The 21,118-nt window shown below is 42.4% G+C and overlaps 1 protein-coding gene across 2 annotated transcripts in view; it reads right to left on the reverse strand.

The window, feature by feature from the left end:
• Positions 1–16,874, reverse strand: part of Usf3 (upstream transcription factor family member 3) — a 47,170-nt gene extending 30,296 nt beyond the window's left edge. For both annotated transcript variants that reach the window (XM_040750792.1, XM_040750793.1), the window contains exon 1: positions 16,626–16,874. The gene's annotated coding sequence lies outside the window, so the exon portion shown is untranslated. The remainder of the gene's footprint in view (positions 1–16,625) is intronic.
• Positions 16,875–21,118: the final 4,244 nt, after the last annotated feature.

Genomic DNA, 21,118 nt, shown 5'->3' on the forward strand with positions numbered 1-21,118 from the left:
CCATCCCTCCTGCCTGTGAGGGTAGCAGGATCTTCCTGTTTTGTTGCTGCCCAAGGCAGGGTCCTCTCCCCACATCACTAATAAATTGCATTTTGTGAAATCCTGGATTTGCCTGTAGTTTTCCTTGGCCAGTCAATCTCTGCACTTGTTGCCTTTGGTGGCCGGTTGTCATATGCCAGGTTCCCTGAAACAACTAGTGGTTCTGGAGTTTCTTTTCTGGGTGATTAAAATGTTTCAAAATTTTGACTGTGACAATGATATACAACACTGTGAACATACTAAAACCAATGGAGTGGACAGTGAGTGAGTGAATGAGGTATACTAATGATACGTCAGTAATCTTTTTCTCTCTTTTCTCTCTTTTTTTTTGAGAGTCTCTTTTATATATTTTATTTATTTATTTATTTATTTTATTTTTATATATTTTTTTATTTTAAAACCGTCTTTTCTCGATTTATATACCAATCCCAGTCCCACTCCCTCTCCTCCTGCTCTCCCCTTCCCTTCTTCCCCCAACCCCTCTTCCATCCACTTCGCCGAGAAGATAAGGCCTCCCATGAGGAGTCAAAGTCTGGAATATTACTTTAAGTCAGGACCAAGTCCCTCCCCCCATATCTAGGCTGAGCAAGGGCACAGGCTGCCAACAAACCTACTACATAGCCTAGTATGGTCTTGAACTGGTGTCCCAACCTCAGCCTCCCAAATGCTAGGATTACAGGTATGCACTAACACATCAGGCTAGAAAACTTAGAGAGCAAAAGCATCAACCCAAAGCCATGTAACACAGAAGCAGCCTGATTTAGTTTTTTCATACAACAAAATATTCGAATCATTTGCTTTAAATGTATTAGAATTTGAAACTGGAATTCTAGTACTGACACAGTTTGAAAGTAACACTGGGAAGATGAACAAAGCTGAAAAGTTCAGTTTCAAAGCTGACTACAAAGAGAGCAGGCAAAATGGAATGGTAACAACAAACAGAAGCAAACCTTTACATCTGAGACCAGCTGATCCTGACGGGGCAGCCAGGACCACTCAAAGAGGGAAAGAGCAGACTTTGACCAAGAGAAGCTGGGCACCCGGACATTCACATGCAGAATGAGGATGAAGAGATGACTCAACAGGTGAGAACACCTAAGGCTCTTGCTGAGGACCCTAGTTCAGTTCCCAGCACCCGTCTCAGGCAGTTCACAGGTGTAACTCTAACTCCATACAAGATGCTCTTCTGGCCTCAGTGGGTACTGCATCCATAGGCATATACTCATACATAGATACATACATGAGCATGTAATTTAATTTTTTGGGGGGGGTTTCGAGACAGGGTTTTCTCTGTGTAGCTTTAGAGCCTATCCTGGCACTTGCTCTGTAGACCAGGTTGGCCTCTCTGCCTCCTGAGTGCTGGGATTAAATAAAATACAATATTTTTTTAATGTTTAAGTCAATGTAACAATACTACAAAACTATTAAAAGCACAAGTGATTAAAAAAAAAACTTCATTAAAAGTAGGAGCTTTCATGCTTCAATGATAACATAAAAAAGAGAAACGGGCTAGTGAAATGGTGGACAAAGGCGCTTGCCTCCAGACACGAGAGCCTGAGAGCTATCCGAGGGCCCACGTGGTAGAAGAAGACAAATGACTCCTGCAATTATCTCAGACCTCCACAGGTGTGTCCCTAATAAAAAAAATGTAATGACATACACACACACACACACACACACACACACACACACACACACACACACACACACACAGAAAGAGAGAGAGAAACTTCTAGATACAGTGGTACATGCCTGTCATTCCAACATTAGGGAGACTGAAGAAGTAGGAGGATCAAGAGACCAAACAGTTCTGCCCTGTCCAAAAAGGAAAAGAAAGTGAGAGGGCAGAGGGAGGGAGAGTTGGGGGCTCAGCAGGTGAAGGCGCTCATCACCTGAGTTCTGAGTTGGACCCCCAGGTCCTACTTGGTGGAAGAGACTGCTGACTTGTATCCTGACCTTCTCTGACCTCCACCTCCATCATGGTCTCCCAAAGAAGAAATGAGAACAAGTTATAGAAAGGGCTGGTGGTGGTGGTGCCTGCCTTTAGCCCTAACCCTTGGAAGGCAGGGGCAGATGGATCTCTTAGTTTAAGGCCAGCTTGGTCTACAAAGAGTTCCAGGACAGCCAGGACTACACAGAGAGTTCTGTCTTGAAAAGCAAAACCAAACAAACAAAACTTCAAAGTAAGTGAATAAATAATAGAAAGGAAAGGAGGGGGAGAAGAAGGGAGGACAGCAGAAGGAAGGGGAGGGGGGAGGGAAAGTGAGCCTGCTGTGGTCACACTTGCCTGCTGGTCAACACTAGAGAAGGCGAGAAAGGAGGACTGCTGTAGGTTTGAGGCCAGTCTGGCTAGTAAATTAAGGGTTGATCTATCATAAAGCCTGTCTCACCAAAAACCAAAGCAAACAGTTCCAGGGTATCCAATGCCCTCCTCTGGCTTCTGTGGGCACTGCATGCATAAGGTGCACATGCATGCAGGCAAAACACTTATACACATAGGATAAAGATAAATCTTTAAGATAAGTAAGCTGAATGTACTGGTGCAAGCCTGTAATGTCAGCACCAGGGAGGTAAATGCAGGTGAATCTCTGTGAGTTCAAGGCCAGCTTGGTCTACATAGCAAGTTCTAGAGTAACCAGAGCTATGTAGAGAGACCCGGTCTCACAAAAAAAAAAAAAAAAAAAAAAAAAAAAGAATGGGGCTGGAGAGATGGATCAGAGGTTAAGAGCACAGACTGCTCTTCCAGAGGTCGAGAGTTCAATTCCCAGCAACCACATGGTGGCTCACAACCATCCATAATGAGATCTGGTGCCCTCTTCTGGCCTGCAGACATAAATGGAGGCAGAATGTTATATTCATAATAAATAAATAAATCTTAAAAAAAGAATGACTGAATAAAGGTTATGATACCTTACTTAATCTTTTCAGCCTCTACTATTTAATTCTGGTTTGCTATTGTTTAGTCCATTCTAAGATGTTTTATACTTATTTTTAAATGTTTTGTGGAGTGATTACATATACAGTTTTTTAATAACTTCTATCTCTTTAAGACTTTATTAGTATATATTAACTGTATGAAGCAGTAGGTTTCATTATGACACATGCATATAACATACTTTAGTCATATTAATTTCCCAATACCCTCTCTTGTACCTACTCCTGCCTCCCCTTATTCTTCTGAAGTATAAGCCTCAGAAGAAGACAAAGTCACTTTACCCTACTAGATGAGAGTGAACTCATGGAAATTATGGGACAACTAAACTTAAATCTCTGGTTTGAATTAAATTATTTGCTCTATAACAAAAATGAGCTCTACTTACTTTGATCACCTTGTTCTAGTTTTTTCTTATAGTAAAAATAATATATATATTCGTAAACAAAGAAATGTTTAAACATTCAAACTGTTCTCTACTGTATCTTCCAACACAATCCCTGTGGATCCTTCCGCAAGTTTTCTTCCTTTTTGCATCTAGTTTTTCACAAACAGTGGCCCATAAGCCAATCGGAACTCTTCGTTACATTCAACACATGCATTTCTCCATTTTACCAAATACTCAAAGGTGTGATAGAACATGGACACATGCTCTAACTCACCATCCTGCTTAATGCTTGGCTAACTCAGCCCTCTGTGCTTATTCACAGTTGTCTTCTCCAGCATTAGCATTTTGAGTTAAAAAATAACTTTTTCCTGGAATGTGCTTTTACTAATTTCACATGGTTCAATTCATTCCATTTAGAAGTCTTTTGACATAGATTCATGTATTGCTTCATGGCCAGGATACACTCTGGCCCTAAAATGCTTAAGAGACTTTGACATGGGACAAACTCCATTATGTATATTTGTGTAAACCAACATGGCTTCATCTTCAATGGGTGATATCACTGGTCAAGACAGTGTTCTGTAGAGCATAACATTTCTGTCCAGTTGCAGGTGCAGAACAGTGGTGCTTGTCACACCAAAAGCATCCTTTGTCTCCACCTGTTTCCAGCAGCTGCTTTCTACATCCCAGAGGAAACACAAGAACTGCTGATGTGTCAGGCTGTTTTCTGCTTCCTATAACTGCTGTCTGTCTTACATATTTCAACAGCGTCTGGTGGCTGCTTCCCCTCATTCATATCACCATCCCCATCATGTTTGATGCTAATGTCAAAGTTGAGCAGCTATGACACGTGTTACAAGAACTTGGAATAATGAACTCCTGCCCCCAAACTAGAACTGCCTTTCATGTTAAATCTCAGTTAACATGTATCTGAGAAAAAGAAATAAGCCAGAAGCATTAATTTCCTCGGTACACTTTTAAGCTTTTATTTAAAAAAAAACTACACAAGCAAGTCCTTAGCACAAAAACACTATTGTCAAAGTATAAAGAAATGTATAGAGTGAAAGTTTCTTTGATATACAGCTCCACTCTTCAGGGACAACCGCTGTAAACAGAATGACATATTTCAGCTTTTCCTGATCTCATCACTGTAAACTACAATACTTTTAACACAAAACTTACTTCATAACTAAACTCAAAGAGAACTAAACTGAAGGCTTTTTTAAAAATTCAGGTGCGATATTTATTCAGTAAAAATACTGTCTGATTCTTGACAAATTTTTAAACAAGACAGCCGTCTTATGAAGTGCCAATGCCCCTCTACTTTTAACCGCCTGGTGGTATCAATTCCAGACATTTTCTCACATATGTGCAAGCAATTATTTGTGTGCATAGTAGTAGCTGTCACGTTGAAAGAAGAGGTCACATAAAATTCAAGCAGTAAGACCAGAAGTGGCAGTATGTCTTCAATCTCACCCAGCACACAAGAGTCAGAAGTGGGCAGATCTTTTAAGCATGAGATCAGCCTAGCCAACATAGTGAGTTCCAGGACAACTAGAGCTACACAGTAATACCCTGTCTCAAAAGAAAAAAAAAGTTCAAATAGCATAAAGCATGCTTCACTGACAGTAAATCTCTTTATTGATCATAATTACCCTCTTCACGATATCTGGGTACAGCTCCCTTGATGTGGATACACACTCACACTCTCTCTGACTCCAACTTCAGTGCCTCTGGTCTCACAGAACCAGTCCTTTCTACTGAGACAGCCCTGCCCCTGACAGGAAAGCTTACAGCATGGAGCCCAGGCCAACTCCCCCTTGATCAGCACCCAAGTGATCCACAGAAACACATTATCTCCTCTTTGATGCAGCCACCCCAAGAATCTTACCCTACAGGTATATTCACATATTTACAAATAACACATTTATTCAAGGATATTCACTACAGTGTCATTGAATTATTTTGAGAAGAAAACACCTGAAAGACTCATCAAAAGGACACTAATTAAATGCCATGGTACTGTGTTGAACCATCTGAAACTTTTTTCCTAGAGTTCAAACACAGGGTCCAACACACTAAACATTCAACTGTTGTGAAATATTCCTTTATACTATATGAAGATGTACTACTATGATCAGTTTAATAAAAGCTAAATAGCCAATAGCTAGGCAGGAGGTATAGCAGGGACTTCCAGACATAACACTCTGGGAGGAAGAAAGGGTTGCCAGCCAGCCGTTGAGAAAGCAGAATAGGCAGTACAAAATAAAGGTAACCAGGCCATATAATAGAGTACAGATGAAAAGATATGGGTTAATTTAAATTACAAGAGCTAATGCGACAAGCCTAAGCTAAGGCCAAGCTTTCATAATTAACAATAAGACTCCATGAGCTGGTGGCCTAAAGAAAAATCTGTCTACACTGAGCTACACCCCTAAACCCCATATCTGCTTCTTTGCTGTAGCAAAGTTTCCCGATATAATGTATTTATCTACAGAGAGCTAGACAATATCCCCTACCCAAGAAATAGAGCCCTGCCAAGCAAGTTGATAGCCACCTTGAATCCCAGCATTCATCAGACAGATGCAGGGGGATCTCTGTGAGTGTCGGGTTAGCCAGGGATATATAGCTGAGACCTTGTCTCAAAAAAACACAACAAAAAACAGAAAAGGAAGGAAGGAAGAGAGGAAGGGAGGGAGGGAGGGAGGGAGGGAGCAGGGGAGGAAGGAAGGGAGCCCTTTAAATGGTAGTTAAGTGGGGTCATAGTGCAGTGTACTGTAATTCATATGGCTGGTGCCATTTTATTAAGACATTAGGAAACAGACAATGCAGACAGAGGGACAATGCTGTAAAGACAGAAAAAAGCCCAGCTTACAAGTTAAGCATCAGAAACCCACTCTGAAGACACTTGGACTGTGGGCCACTAGCCAAGAGCTATGACAAAACAATTCTTGTTATTTAAGTCACACTGGCTCTGGTATAGTATCCTCATGAACTAACGTTATTTTATATGAAACTGTTTTAAATGGTGTGTGTTTACACATCATTGTATAGGATGGGAAGAACACTGCTATTTCTTGTAGCCACTATACATATTTTTGTTACATATGCGGTGAGTTCCTTAGAAACAAAGTCATAGTAAATATTTTAGAAATATATGTTTGTTGCCTGAAGTTAAGCTTTATGGTAACAGTGTTACTGTGCATTCTCTATTGTTCCACATATGCCTGCCATGTGCATACATGTACTTCGTTATATTAGTGTGCATTCTCTTTTGTTTACATATGTCTGGCTTGTATGTACATGTGCCTCTTGAATCATAGCACACAAGGACTGTGAGCTCAAGAATAGCCTGAGTTAAAAAAAAAAAGTTTCAAACCAACCCACAATATACAACAGCAACCTAGTTACTGAGTGGAGTGCCTGGGAGTGCATCTGTACAAAAGAGGGAGTCCAATTATGAAGTTGGGTTCAGCAATCTCAGTCTATCATGACTCCTTAAGGCTGGAATAATCACCAAAATCATCAAGATCCACATCCAGAGATCAGCTAAGGAGCTACAGTGCACTTGAAGTATGTACCTGGATGTGTTCTGATACACTGACAGGTTAGACATATAGTGGTTACTAAATAGTATTTGTTGAATGGAAGGCTGGCTCCATGGGTGAAAGAGCTTGACACCAAGCCTAACGATCTGAGTTCAATTCCTGGAACCCAAATGCTAGGACAGCATCTATTTCTGCAGGCTGTCCTCTGACCTCCCATATGTGCACCATGGTTTGCACACGTAAACACACACACAATAAATAAATAAATGCAAAAAAAGGTTTAACCCGGCTACTCAGGGAGTTGAGGGGGACAACACTGTAGGCCCAAGAGTTCAAAGTCAGCCTAAACAATATAGGGAGACCTCATCAAAAGAAACAACCTAAAGTGAAGGGATGGCTAACTGTTAGACTTCAGTTCAGTTCCTAGCACCCAAATCTGGTAGTTCACAACGGCCTGTAACTCTAGCTCTGGGGAATCCAACACCTTCACCTGGCCTTCATGTACACAAAGATACACATAACTAAGAAACAAAAATCAAAGAAACAAATGGCTGGGGAGACAGCTCAGTCAATTAAGTGCTTGACTTCAAGCATGAAGATCTGAGTTCTGGTCTCTAACACCCACATAAGAAGCAAAGCCCATGGACCCTCAGCACTAGAAAGAGAGCAACAAGTAGATCTCCAGGTTGGAAGAGAGGTCCTGCTGCAAACAAACAGTGGAGTACAACTGCAGATAAGACCCCATGTCATTCGTAGGCCTTCAGATGCATGTACACAATGTTGCTTACGTGTGTTCATACAAGCACTCAGTAAGAAAAACAACTCACAAATGGCTCTAAGTTAGAATCATTGCATTCACTAATACAACTGCTATCATGCATTCTCCACGTATCCTTCACCCACATCAGTGAGTGAGCTCTACAGTTCATCAAATCTCAAGGCTGGCATTTGCCTTACAGTTTTGAAGCAAGCACTCACTTTCAGCATCCTCATGCTTAAAGTCAGGAGAGTCCCAGCAACCCCCAGAAGACACCAGTGACCACACATGGTGCAGTTAGCAGGCACAGCGAAGCACCATTTCACAGCAGGAGCTCAGGAAGTTAGCTACCTCTTTCTCCCCTGAGCCCCACTAGAAGGCAGGTGCTGGGAGTCCCTGCACTGGATAGTTTCCATGTCCATGTATCTTTTACCCCTGTAACTCCCCAGAGCTAAATTCTCAGTTCTCAGCTTCTCCCTCAGCAGCAATTTATTGCCTCCTCCAAATTCGCCCTTTTGCTTCTAAAATGTAAAGATTTTCTTCACAAGAAATCTGCTTTCTCTGTGTATCCATCTACTTTATTTCACTTCACAGAACTTCCCTTCTGACTGTTTGCTTCTGGATTGCTCTTGCCAATAGAAATACTTCCTTGGAGTCCAGGGACTAATTTCATCAAATCAAAGATCTTCCTGAAGTCCCACTCCTGTGTTGTCTTGCTCTTCTCACTTACATGTCCTCTTTTCTAGTAGGAATCCTTCCCTCTTTCTCATTGGAATTCCTAACTCATTATCCTCTTTTATGTTTGTTTTCTTCCAGAAAAGGTTTCTGGTATTTTTTCTGGCTAAAGCCATTATTCATATAAAATAAAGCTTCCTTTCAACTTTCATCTTTCTCTCCATTTGTGGACAGGCAAAGTTCTCATCAGAACATTCAAAACAAATGAAGAAGCCTATTTAGATCATACTGCCTCACCTTGTAAGAGATTTACTTCATTCAAAGACTCAATTTTATCAATTGAGATTAGAATTAACCTGATTCTAATCTCAAAACAACAAACTTAGACCTCGTTACCATGAGCTATTATCTTTACCCCATTTACTTTTCCCTGTTCATTACCATGTTAGCCTAGGCTCCTTTTACACATCTTCTTTCAATCCCCTTCCTGCTCCTCATGGATTTTATACCCACCCCTACATTCCACTAACTTTTCCTTCTAATTTACCAAACTTCATCATGCTCATGTTCCGGAATTTGCAGTAGGATCAGCCCTCTGCATACAGAGTTCCATATCCATTAATCCAATAGTTCTTTTTTTTTCTTTCTTTCTTTCTTGGTTTTCTGAGGTTTCTCTGTGGCTTTGGAGCCTGTCCTGGAACTAGCTCTTGTAGACCAGGCTGGCCTCGAATTCACAAAGATCCGCCTGCCTCTGCCTTCCAAGTGCTGGTATTAAAGGTAGTGCTGGGATTAAAGGTCTGTGCCACCACCGCCTGGCTAATCCAATAATTCTTGAACCAAAAGTATTGTGAGAAATTTTTAGCTATACTGAACATATGTACTGATTTTCCCCATGTTATTATTTTCTTTTTTCTTTTTTCTGTATATGAGTGCTCTATCTGCATGTATGCCTGCACACTAGAAGAGGGCATTAGATCTCACTATAGATGGTTGTAAGCCACCATGTGGTTGCTGGGATTTGAACTCAGGATGTCTGAAGAGCAGCAAGTGCTCTTAACCTCTGAGCCTTGATACTATTTTCTAAAATACAATACAGTATGGTAGCATGTGTGTATTCTCAGAACTTGAAACACTGAGGCAGGAGCATAAAAAGTGTGAGGATAGCCTGGGCTACATACCAAGACCCTGTCCACAAAATAAAACCTCAAGAGAAATACAGCACTTGCTGGGCAGTAGTGGTGCATGACTTTAATCCCAGCACTCAGGGCAGAGGCAGGTGGATCTCGGCGAGTTTGAGGCCAGCCTGGTCTACAGAGCTAGTTCCAGGACATTCAGGGCTACATAAAGAGACCCTTTCTTGGAAAAACAAAATAAGCAAACAAAAAAATCCAGCACTAATAGATATAACCATGCATTGCATAATGATGTTTATTCATAGCTCACATATTCAATAGTGGTCCCCCAACACTGTAATGGAGTTGAAGATTTCTATTACCTCTTATTTTACTGTATCTTGTCGATGTTTGCATATATTTATACACATAAGGACCACCATGTTATGACTGTCTATAATATTCATGACAATAATGTGGTAGATAGTTGTAGCCTGGGAGAACAGACTGCAGCATGACCTTCAGATGTAACAGGCTATATACCTCTAGTCTAAGAGTGCACTACATGATGTCCACATAATAATGAAATCACTTTCACATAGTTCTCAGACTGTATCACATCTTCACAGTGTATGACTGAATTTTTACAGCATTCAAGTTGTATAAAGTATTGCAAATAATCTACAAGCAATGCAAAGTATATAGGAAGATGTGTGTAAGTTATAAAAACACTATGCCATTGTGAGACTTTCAAAGATGTATTTAATTTTTTTAATTATGTGTATCTGTGGGGCAGAGTATGTAGACCTGAGCCCAGGTGCTTCAGAAGGCCTGGGGTGTCAGGTTTCCTAGAAATGGAGTTACAAGTGGTTGTGATCTACTGTACATGGGTGCTAGGAACCAAACTTGATGCTACTGAAAGAACAGTGTGTACTGTTAATCACTCAGCCATATGTCTAGCCCCCTAAAGGATACTTAAATTTTTGTACCTGTGGAAGGATCCTGGAACAAAGTCTACACGAATACCAAAGGACAACTGTACTCTTGCCTAACAACTATTGCATCACATCTCAACTCTGGGTCCTGGCTTTCAGTCTCACCCACCCACATCCACCTGGCACAACACAGAGGAGCATGGGTAAGTAGCTGCTCATGCCATTTTCTCTCCATCCTAACCTACTTAGATTTGCTCTTCCTGGTCTCTTTACCAGTAAGCTCATTTTTTCCTAAGTTCATGCTATTCTCTCACTGAAATGACCTTTTTACCCATTTGTGACTTGTCCAGATCCTACCAATCCTTCAAAATCCAAGGCAAGTCTGTCTTCACTGACAAAGCTTCCTAGCATTTCTAGCTAACACCAACCCTCTTCCTGTACTCTGGACTCCACCACCCTCACTACTTGGTAATCTGTTACTTCATTTCTCTTTGATAATTTACTTTCCCTTACCCTACTAGTGCTTTTCCGTTAAAATACATCCTTATTCATTTCTCTCCATTTGAAGGCTTCAATGATTTCTTGGCCCAATGTCTTCTTCTTCTCTGATCATCAGGTTTCTTGAACAACTAACTTACACTTGCTCTCCTCTCTTCCTTACTTTCCATTCACTCTTCAGCTAGCACTGACTTTCAATCTAAAATCTGCGTACACCAAGCTCACCAGAGGCTTCACCCTGCCAAATACAGCCCGTCTGTAGAAAACACCTGCAGCCCGGGCCGCCAGGCAGCAATATCCTGTGTCTCCTTTGAAGAGCTTCTCCACCCTACTCTTGGATTCCAACAGGCCTTCAAACGTGAACTGACATCCCAGTGGGGCAGGGCTAACAGCTAAGAATCTCTTCACAAGAAGGAAAGCTGTCTGGGGCTGACTTAGCCCTGTGGACTATCATTTCCTAATCTTACCAAGGCTTCACTATTGTTTTCTTTTGGTTCTGTGAGCTTACAGCATAAATCTATAATTCTCCACTTTCTGCTTATATTAGCCCAAGTCAAATTCTGCTGCTAATAACTAAAAAGAAATTGGCCCTGCATGTGGTACCTTTCTCAGTGACAACATCTTTTGTTCTTTTCTCCACCTTCTCTGTGGCTTTTGCTATTTAAGAAATTACAGCAGCTAACATGAGAATTCTCTCACCAAGTGTCCAAGGATGCCTTCATTAACTGGGAGGTAAAGAGGTCTGGGGCTCCTCAATCAGCCACACAACAGGCAAAAGAATATGATGAATCTTTATTTATATTATTATTATTATCATCATCATCATCATTATTAATCACAGGTTAATTTGGCAGCCAACAAATGCTGCAATGAGCTCCTTAATTAATTACCTGATGTTCCCCAGTCCTCTCCAAATTCTCTTATAGCTGATGTCACTATTTACTATTTCAATATTCTCTTTAGCACCTATGGTGTTAGGCAAATCTAAGTACTCAATAAATACTTGATGAACTGAATTAAAAAACACAGTATTAGCACATTAATAGGAGCAACTTATCATGCCCTACTGATCTAATTAAAAGATCTGGCCCTCTGAAATAGCACAATTGTACCCACATGGAAAATTTAATGAGAAAAAGAAAAATTATCCAATTGAACAGTTAACAGTTTTCCTCTTAGCAAGAGTTTCACAAATATTTTATGGATAACAAGCTCAGAGAAAAATGCTCAAGGTATATGTCTATATGGAAGACTACACATTTAAGGGGTCTATCACTATGAAAAATCCATAACTGAAGTTAAGACAATATGTAGTAGCAAAATCAACTAATGTCTAATCAACCTTTTTTTTTGTTGTTTTGTTTTAGTTTTTTTTTCTCCAAGACAGGGTTTCTTTGTGTGGCTTTGTATGTCCTCAAACTAGCTCATGGATCAGGTTGGTCTCAAGCCTCCTGAATGCTGAGATTGAAGGTGTGCACCACCACTGCCCATTGTCAAATTAACTTTTGTTAAAGATGTATATATAATAAAATACAGCAGTCACATTTAACACTTTTTTTAGTGTCTGTTAATAACAAATTTGGTGTTAGAGGACACAGTTCCCATGGTTGGAATGTTCTAGCTCTGCCACATTGCATCTAGGAATACAAGAGGATCATGCCCTTGAACACAGAGGCCCTGAAAGCTGGCAGTCAGATAAACAATCTGTGGCAATCTGTTAAGTCCTAACACAGAAATAAATGCAAGCAAACTGGGGACCACGAAAAAGAAAATAAACAACCTGCTGAAAAAAAATCAGACAAATATCAGGGAGAAAAAAAACCCCACCTGAAAACAGGACATGGTGGATACAACCATGATCCCAGCACTCGGAGGCAGAGGCAGATGGGTCTCAAGAACTTGAGACCAGCCTGGTCTACATAGGGAGTTCTGGGATAGCCAAGGCTGCTTACAAAACAAAACAAAATACAACAAAAGCCACCACCAGCAACAACAAACCTTTGCATCCACACATTGCCTGCAGTAACTGAATACCAGTGAAGGACACTGCTAAGAAACAACAGGAATCAAACCTAAAACCATAGCTGTAATGAGTCCAAGTGTGTTCTAAGCCACAAAACAAAATGCCTTTGTCATTGAATTGTAAAAGAAAGAAACAAGTATAAATGTTAAATAAATCCATACTATCAGTACAAAGGGAGTCTTTTAAACAACATGTAGTATGAAATTTCAAAGACAGCGTACCACAAAAAAGGCCAAGATGTGGGAGTCACCTTTAAGTGTAGCTGACACCCCTCATCAAAGACACATCTCTTTACAACAATGGAGACCATCACAAAAGCCCAAAACTGGACACAATGCAGAGGACAACAGATGGTGGGGAGTCCAGCCCAGTGACACATCTACATCACGGCTTCTGCATCTGGTTCAGGCACATCATGGAAGGGAGGTAGGAAAGACTGTAAGAGCCAGAACACCTGAGTCTGCTATGGAACAGTCTCTCCTAGAAATGGGTGCGTAAACAAGTTCAGAACAATGGCAAGACCAATGGACATGCTAGTGTAGAAGGGAGGAAAGTTCAACATGTTCTCATACCTGGCAGAGAACTACAGGCAACTAATGACTGTCGGGAGGAGAATTAGCCTCACGCCCCCATTTAGTAACCGGTTATTCAATGCAGAGTAGTGACAGACACCACCAGCAAAAACAGACGCAGAAGGTTGTATTTAAATATACTTGTGCATACAGATACTTATGAACACATATATGTATGTAAAAAGCAATACTAAAGAAAAAGGTGATCAACTTGAGAGTAGAGGGAACATGGGAAGGGTTTGAGGGAAGGAAGCTGGGAAGGGCTGGAGGGAGGAAAAGGGAGGAGAAAGTGAATAAATTCTATTTCAATTTTAAAAATGGCTGAGCGGTGATGATGCACACTCTTATCAAGCACTCAGGAGGCAGAGGCAGGCAGGCAAAGCTCTATGAGTTTGAGGCCAGCTTGGTCTACAGAGTGAGTTCCAGGACAGCCAGGGCTACACAGAGAAATACTGTCTGGAAAAAAAACCAAACCAAACAAAGCAATGTTGAAATAAATAAACAAAAATTAGGGTAATTTCTCTGAATAAACCCTCACTAAAAAGTGTAATTAAAATTTTTAAATTTTTGTTGCTAGCCAGGTGTTGGCACGTGCCTTTAGTCCCAGCACCAAGGAGGCAGAGGCAGGCAGATCTCAGAGTTCAAGACCAGCCTGGCTTATAGAGCAAGAGCCACACAGAGAAACCCTGACCTGGAAACCAAAACAAAAATTGTTGGCTGCCAAGTCTGACAACCTGAGTCCAGTCCCACACAGCAGAAAAGAGAAGTGACTCTCAAGTTATTCTCTGAGCCCTAGATATATACTGTGTCGAATACAAGCCCCCCCCACACTTCCCTTCCTCTCTCTCTTTCTCAATAAATGTAATAAAAAACTAAAACTTCTGTTGGTGCCAAGTATGATGGTACACACCTGTAATCCCAACACTTGAAAGATAAAGGCACAAGGATTGTTGCAAATTCATGGTAAGCCTAGGAGCAAAGAGAAACCCAACACCAACACATACATATGATCAAGGTGTATGTGTATGTATACACCAAAGAGTACATTATTTAAGGGGTCTGTCACACAGTTACTTAGACTCTACCCCAGATATTGCTGATAGGGAGGGGAGTAGGGATCCATAACCTGAGAAACATCCATGTTAGCAACAGCAGGGTTCTAAATTGTATTATCTGTGGGAGTGAGGAGGTCCAAAGGTTCACCGGGAAAGCTTTAGGGCAACAGTTGAATACACAACTGAAGGTTTGCCATAGAAAACCCTGAAATACAAGCAGAACAGTCTGGACATTGTGCCAAGCTTAAGTTAATTTTCAGTCCTGGCTGCCTGGAGAGCTTTCAGAGGTATACCCACAACTTACCTCCCTCCAGACTAAAGGTGATGTCTGGCAAATGAAACAAGGTGATTATAAGTCCAGCTTCGGAACCGCAGACCTTGACCACAGGAAGGAACGATGTGAGACAGCATTAAGACCTGAGTTTAAAGGCAGTGGTTCTGAGCTTGCTACCTGTGGAAGCATTTCTTCCAACCTGAGTTAAGCAGTGTTTTCTTAGTGTTCCATGCACAACCCGCTGACTGTAAAATCTATGATTTTTTTTTTTACTTTTGAGATGTTCCATAGACAACTAAGCCAGAAAATAGCTATTCTAACTGGCCTTCACTACACTGCAAGGAAATGCTTTTGTATCAGAAAATGCCCTAAGTTTCATCCATGCCCAGACCCACAAAACTTACTTTTTTTGTTTTTGTTGTTTTTTGAGGCAGGGTTTCTCTGTGGCTTTGGAGGCTGTCCTGGAACTCACTCTTGTAGAACAGGCTGGCTTTGAACTCACAGAGATCCGACTGCCTCTGCCTACTGAGTGCTGGGATTAAAAGTATGCGCCACCTATGCCCGGCTACAAAACTACTTTTAAGTATCCGGAGAATCTAAGTCATACTGCTTAGACTAGGTGCCCAATTTTTGGAAATGGTGACACAGCCTTGTCATTTCTACGGTTCACCCTTGAGAGCCACACAATCAGATTGAAAGAGAGAGAAAACAAACAAAACCTAAGGGATTAAATAGGCTTTCAATTTTGTGTTGGACAGCATACAAGGTTATTCTGGGTCACATGTGGCTGGTGGGCCTTTGGTGTGACATGCTTGACACAGCTGTCGTGTACAACTCTCGGTTTGTTTCAGAAAGTGGGATGATTACAATGTATCTTACTTATTTTGCAACAAATACTTTCAATGTACTTCCCAAATAAATGGAAACTCAGTATCTACACAGCAAATCAAGAGTCCCGGGGGACAGGAAAACCTGACTAAGGTGACTGTTGAGCCTGCTTTAAGTCCTGCTAGCCATCAGGATCCTCTTACCATGAACTTTCCTTAGGAAATCTGCCCACTGTTACCTGTAAAGTTAGCCAGAACTGTCTTGTATGTTACATCACTCTACTTACTGCTGAAATGTTATCCTAACATTAATCAGAGTTTGGCAGCTAATGATATCTGCAGACGAGGTCAATAAAAGCAAAAAACAAACAAACAAAAAACCGACCTCCAGAGAGAAGAGGACTCAATAGTCAAAATGTCCAACCTCAGCAAGAGCCCACAAACCTCATACTTTTTCAGGAAATATGAAATCAGACGAGCTAGTCATTCGCTTGGATCAGAATGCTGTTCCGAAGCTAAAAAGATGGGCTTCTAAGAAGAAAACGCCAGCCTAACTCTCCGACACAGGGGTGAAAGTTACAAAAGCACGAGTTTGACGAGTAGGTCAGAAGGAAGTCAGAAAACAAGGAAAGAGATGGAGGGGATGGCAAAAGGTGAAGGAGGCGGGTAAAGGCCACCCGGTGGGGACCTGGCTGCCCAGTTCTTTATGCACCCAGGACAGCATGGGGCCTCTTGTCCGCCGGCGCACACAGGAGCAGGGCGAACCCCCGCGGGCCTGGCACCTAGGGTGCGGGCAGCCCGGGGTTAGGAGGGAGCTTGCCCTGGGACGGGTGGGAGCTCTGGGGTCCCCAGGAACCAGGGACACTCAGTTTAGCCCTCACCTCGCGCTGCTAGGAGGGGGTGGGTGGAGCTGAGTCCGGGGCCGCCCCCCCGGAGCCGCCCCCGCAGCCGCGGCCCAGGCTGTCAGCGCCCCCTCCTGCGGCCACTCACCCGCCGGCGACGCACTCCCGGCCGCAGTGGCGGCGACCCCCGCCTGGGTCATGGTCCCAGGAGCGGAAGGTAGCGGTGTCTGGCCGGCCAGGCGAGCCTCTGGGTCCGCAGCCGCCGCCTGCTTCTGCGGGGCTGGGGGAGCGCGGGCCCGGGCCCTCCTCTCCCCCCGCCCCCGTCGCCTCTGCTCGCGGCCACCGCCGCCGCAGCGAGCCCGAGCCCTCGAGGCCGGAGACCCGGCGGCAGCACGGCCTCAACTTTCCCAGCCCCCCTCCCCCCGCCCCTCCCTCCCGCCCGCCCCTCCCGCGGTCGCCGCTCCGCACGCGCACAGCCTAGCCTGGATGCGCCGCGCGCCCGCCCCGACTGACCGTTCCACCAATCCCGTGCCGGGGAGGCTGCGTGGTAGCCAATCGGTGGCCGAAATTCCGCTGCGCTAGGCTAGAGGGCGGGAGGAGGTGGAGGGAACAGCTAGGAGGGAACAGGCCTCAGGCGGCCCAATGAACACGGCCGGGGGGCGGAGGTGTGCAAGTTGGGTTGAAAGAACAGGAAATATTCTTAAAGGTAGAGTGACGGGCAGAAAGGAAGGCCAGTAGGTGAATGGGACAGACGTAGGCCTGCTTCCTTAAAGGGGACGCGTTGAGAAGCCAGAAACTCTGTCTTAAGAAACTTCCTAGCGTCCGGTTCTCCACTGTGCTTCTGGCATATATCAGTGTGAGCTTAGACGTGGAAAAAGTGAAGAGGTGAAGGGCACCAGAGGCTCTCAGAGATAGACAAGTCCCTTCAGCCTGCAGGATCAGAAGGCGGGAAGTGTGGTGGAGAATTTCAGCTCTGCCCGGACTTCCCTTTCAGTGCGAGATCTTTGCAGACCCAAGGCTGCTGGAATTTGTAAACTGTAGACTCCTGAGGTCCTTTATTTGACCAAAAGTTTAAAAGCCGTTTTCAGAAATGTCCCAGAGCCTCAAGCTGTGGGAGGCAGTGTGTGACTTTAGGGGAGGGGGATTGGAAGCCTAAACTTGTAGGTTACTAGACCCTGGACCGGAGACCTCAGAGTCGCTTGGAGCTCTCGAACTGTGGTTCCAACTACCTTTTCCTAGTTTTATTTCATTTCACAAGCCTGTCTCCCTGTGACAGGTGTCGGATCCTCCACCTAGTGGTGGTGAAAGATTTATGAGGTCTTCACAACCAGATATAGTCACATAGCAAATGAAACAGTGGAAGCACACCGCGTGATTAGAAAGTAAGGACGTTTTATCTTTACTCCGCGTTTTGAAAATCTGTGATGAAACAGACCTTTAACGTTACTTCAAAACTGGTGCTAATAAGCAGTCTGATTTTTTTTTCCACTTCCTTGTCCCATCTGGGCCAGGGCAGTGAGTGTTAATTAGCCTTTAAATGGATTTGTCATTCCCAATCCCAAGCAGCAGAGACCTTATGAGTGAGAGAAACTATAATGTTAATGTATGTCCAGCTACATGATTTCCATCTTAGTAAAAATTTAAGGTTCTATGGGTAACAAATATCAAATCCAGGGAACACATAACTTCCTGACTACAATAAATTAATTAAAATCGTATATGCTAGGGTTTATTTTGAGACTAGGCTGTCTTTGAACTCAGAGATCCAGCTGCCTCTGCATTTTGAATATGAATGCTTGAATTAAAAGGGTGAACCACTACATTCAGATGCAAAACAAAGTTTTGATGATTCAGAAAACAGAATTTAAGAGTTTTTTGAACTCTTATTAATAGCATTCAGACATGATTTAAAAATCTGATCCATAAAGATCAGAATAACTTTTAATTTTAATCATTTCCTAACTGAAGTAAAAAATCCTAAAATGGTGAGACGGTGAAGTGGCTCAGAGTAAAGGTGCCACCTGCCAACGAGCCTGACGACCTGAGCTTCATCTCCAGAACCTACATAACGGAGAGAGCAGACTCCACGCTGTCCTTTGTCAACAGAAGTTTCTGTGCCACCGGGTCCCGCAGCTTTTTAGTACCAAATAAAAACATGCTTTGTAATTTGGAGAGTTAGACTTTCTCTCGTTTTAGAGCCCTATCTTTTCCTTAATAGGAGTAGTACAAGTGTTTACTTCCATGTTTCTTGAATACCCCAGCTTTTCCAGAGATTGTAATTTTTATTTTGCATTCTCAACAGCAGTAATGAAGGATTCAGATAGTCCACACCACCACTGACACTGAACTGTTGTCATTCCTAACCTTTTGAGACAGACTCCCTAGATATTTTAGGAAATCATTAAACTGGCGAATCTACTACCTTAGCTTCCCTGGTGCAGGGATTACAGGTGTTACAGATGTGCAGCACTTTTTCTAACAAATAGTGGTGCTGAGCTTATTTCCATATCATATTGGTTTTATTACCCCTGGTGCAGGGATTACTGATGTTACAGATGTGCAGCACTTTTTCTAACAAATAGTGGTGCTGAGCATATTTCCATATCATATTGGTTTTATTACCGTGGATTTTATTTTAATATATTATAGTTTAATCTCTGGGAGTATCTCTCACTGACTTAGAAATTTTCTGTATATGTTGTGCTAATGTTTTCAATAATTGTGCGGCTTGGGTTTTGCATTTTATAAGAATGGCTTGTTGCCGGGCGGTGGTGGTGCACGCCTTTAATCCCAGCACTCAGGAGGCAGAGGCAGGCAGAGCTCTGTGAGTTCGAGGCTGGGCTGGACCGATAGCCTCCAAAACAATACAGAGAAACCCTGTCTCGTAAAAACCAAAAAACCAAAAAAAAAAAAAAAAAAAAAAAAAAAAGAATGGCTTGTTTACTAACCTGTTTCATCCACATAATCACCCTGCAATACAGCTGTTGGCATCACTTATGGAGAAAGTCAGAGCCTGAGAAAGCAACCATTGCCCCAGTGTCACACAGCTAGGTGGCCATGCTAAAAGAGCAAAGGTTACAATAGAGATGCCAACTCAGTAGGCATTTCTCTGTGTCATCTTTTCTCTATTCATTTTGAGTCTATCATTCTAATTATGGCATTGTGGTGTCTGTTCTCCAGAAATGAAGGTGAGATCTGAATCTTAACCTGTTAAGTCCTTGATGCAACTGAAACAATAGTCTTTTCATTTAGAAAATCCCTTCTTAGAATGTCAATATAAAAGCTTTATTGTTCCAGAAGCCCATCAATCTTTCTCTGAATTTGCTCATGAAATACCTGTTTGGCCAGGTTATAAGTCTTATGTTGGGGGCACACACATAATGTATGGAAGTGAATTTCTAACTGAAAGCAAACCCACAACCCTGCCTTCAGTCTTTCCTCAGGGTCAAGGACATTGAAGTTTGTTATAATGTATGGATGTGAATCTCTAACTGAAAGCAATCTACCACCCTGCCTCCAATCTTTCTTCAAAGTGTCAAGGGCATTGAAGTTTGTTACCTCATGGGCTGAATGCCATTTTTATATGGTAAAACAAAATCCACTAGGTTTTGTTTTAAGACAGGGTTTCTTTTCTGTGTGCAGCCTGTACTGTAACTCACTCTGTAAACCAGGCTGGCCTCGAACTCAGAGATCCACCTGCCTCTATCTCCCAAATGCTGGAATTAAAGGTGTATACTATCACCACCTGTTGGGTTTTGTGTTTCTTAATGTCTCTAAAAGCACAGCCAGGCCCTACATTGGTACTTGCCTTCAATCCCGGCACTTGGAAAGCAGGTAGGTGAATCTCTGTGTTCAAGGCCAGAAAGTACTGTCATGCTCCAGGTGCTATATTTTTAAAAGGAAGGGAAGACAGAAGGGGGAAAAAGCCCTTTAATATGAGCACAGGCAAGCAGAGCTCTGTGACTTTACGGCAAGCCTGGTCTAGGACATCTAGGGCTAGAAGAGAAACCTCGATCATACAAGTGTAGATATATTTATATACTCAATTCTGTAGCACTGGTTGGTTTATGTTGACATTGACACCACTTTATGTGAACTCAAGTAGTGAAGTTCTCCAAAACCCACCAGCATTTTGTTTAATCATATCACTTGCAAGTAAAAACTGTTTACTTCTTCCCAAACTTAAGGCTTTTAATCAGTGGACTATGACAGTACACAATAGTATGCAAGTGCCGAGAGCAGTTTTCTTCACCTTCTTCCCAGTCTTACATATAAAAAAGACAAGATCTCATCAATAAGTATTGTAGCTGCAGGCTTTTATAGTTTTTCAGCTTCTCTTTTGTCGTGATAGCTTTTATTGTCAATATCACAATCTTGATGTACCTATGAGAGAGTTCCCTGAAAATTTTAACCAAAGAGGGAAGACTTACCCTAAATGTGATACTATCCAATGTGGCAGAGTGGGCAGCAGAAAAAAATTAAAAAGAGAAAGCAAGTTGAGCATTAGCATTTATCCCTCTTTGTGAGGCATTATAATCAGATGCCTCACATTCTGTTTGTCTTTTTTTTTTTTTTTTAAGATTTAGCCAGAAGAGGGTACCAGATCTCATTATAGATGGTTGCGAGTTAACATGTGGTTGC

Source organism: Mesocricetus auratus, unplaced genomic scaffold (genome assembly GCF_017639785.1).
Source record: "Mesocricetus auratus isolate SY011 unplaced genomic scaffold, BCM_Maur_2.0 Super-Scaffold_100008, whole genome shotgun sequence".
In the NCBI taxonomy this organism is placed as follows: domain Eukaryota; kingdom Metazoa; phylum Chordata; class Mammalia; order Rodentia; family Cricetidae; genus Mesocricetus; species Mesocricetus auratus.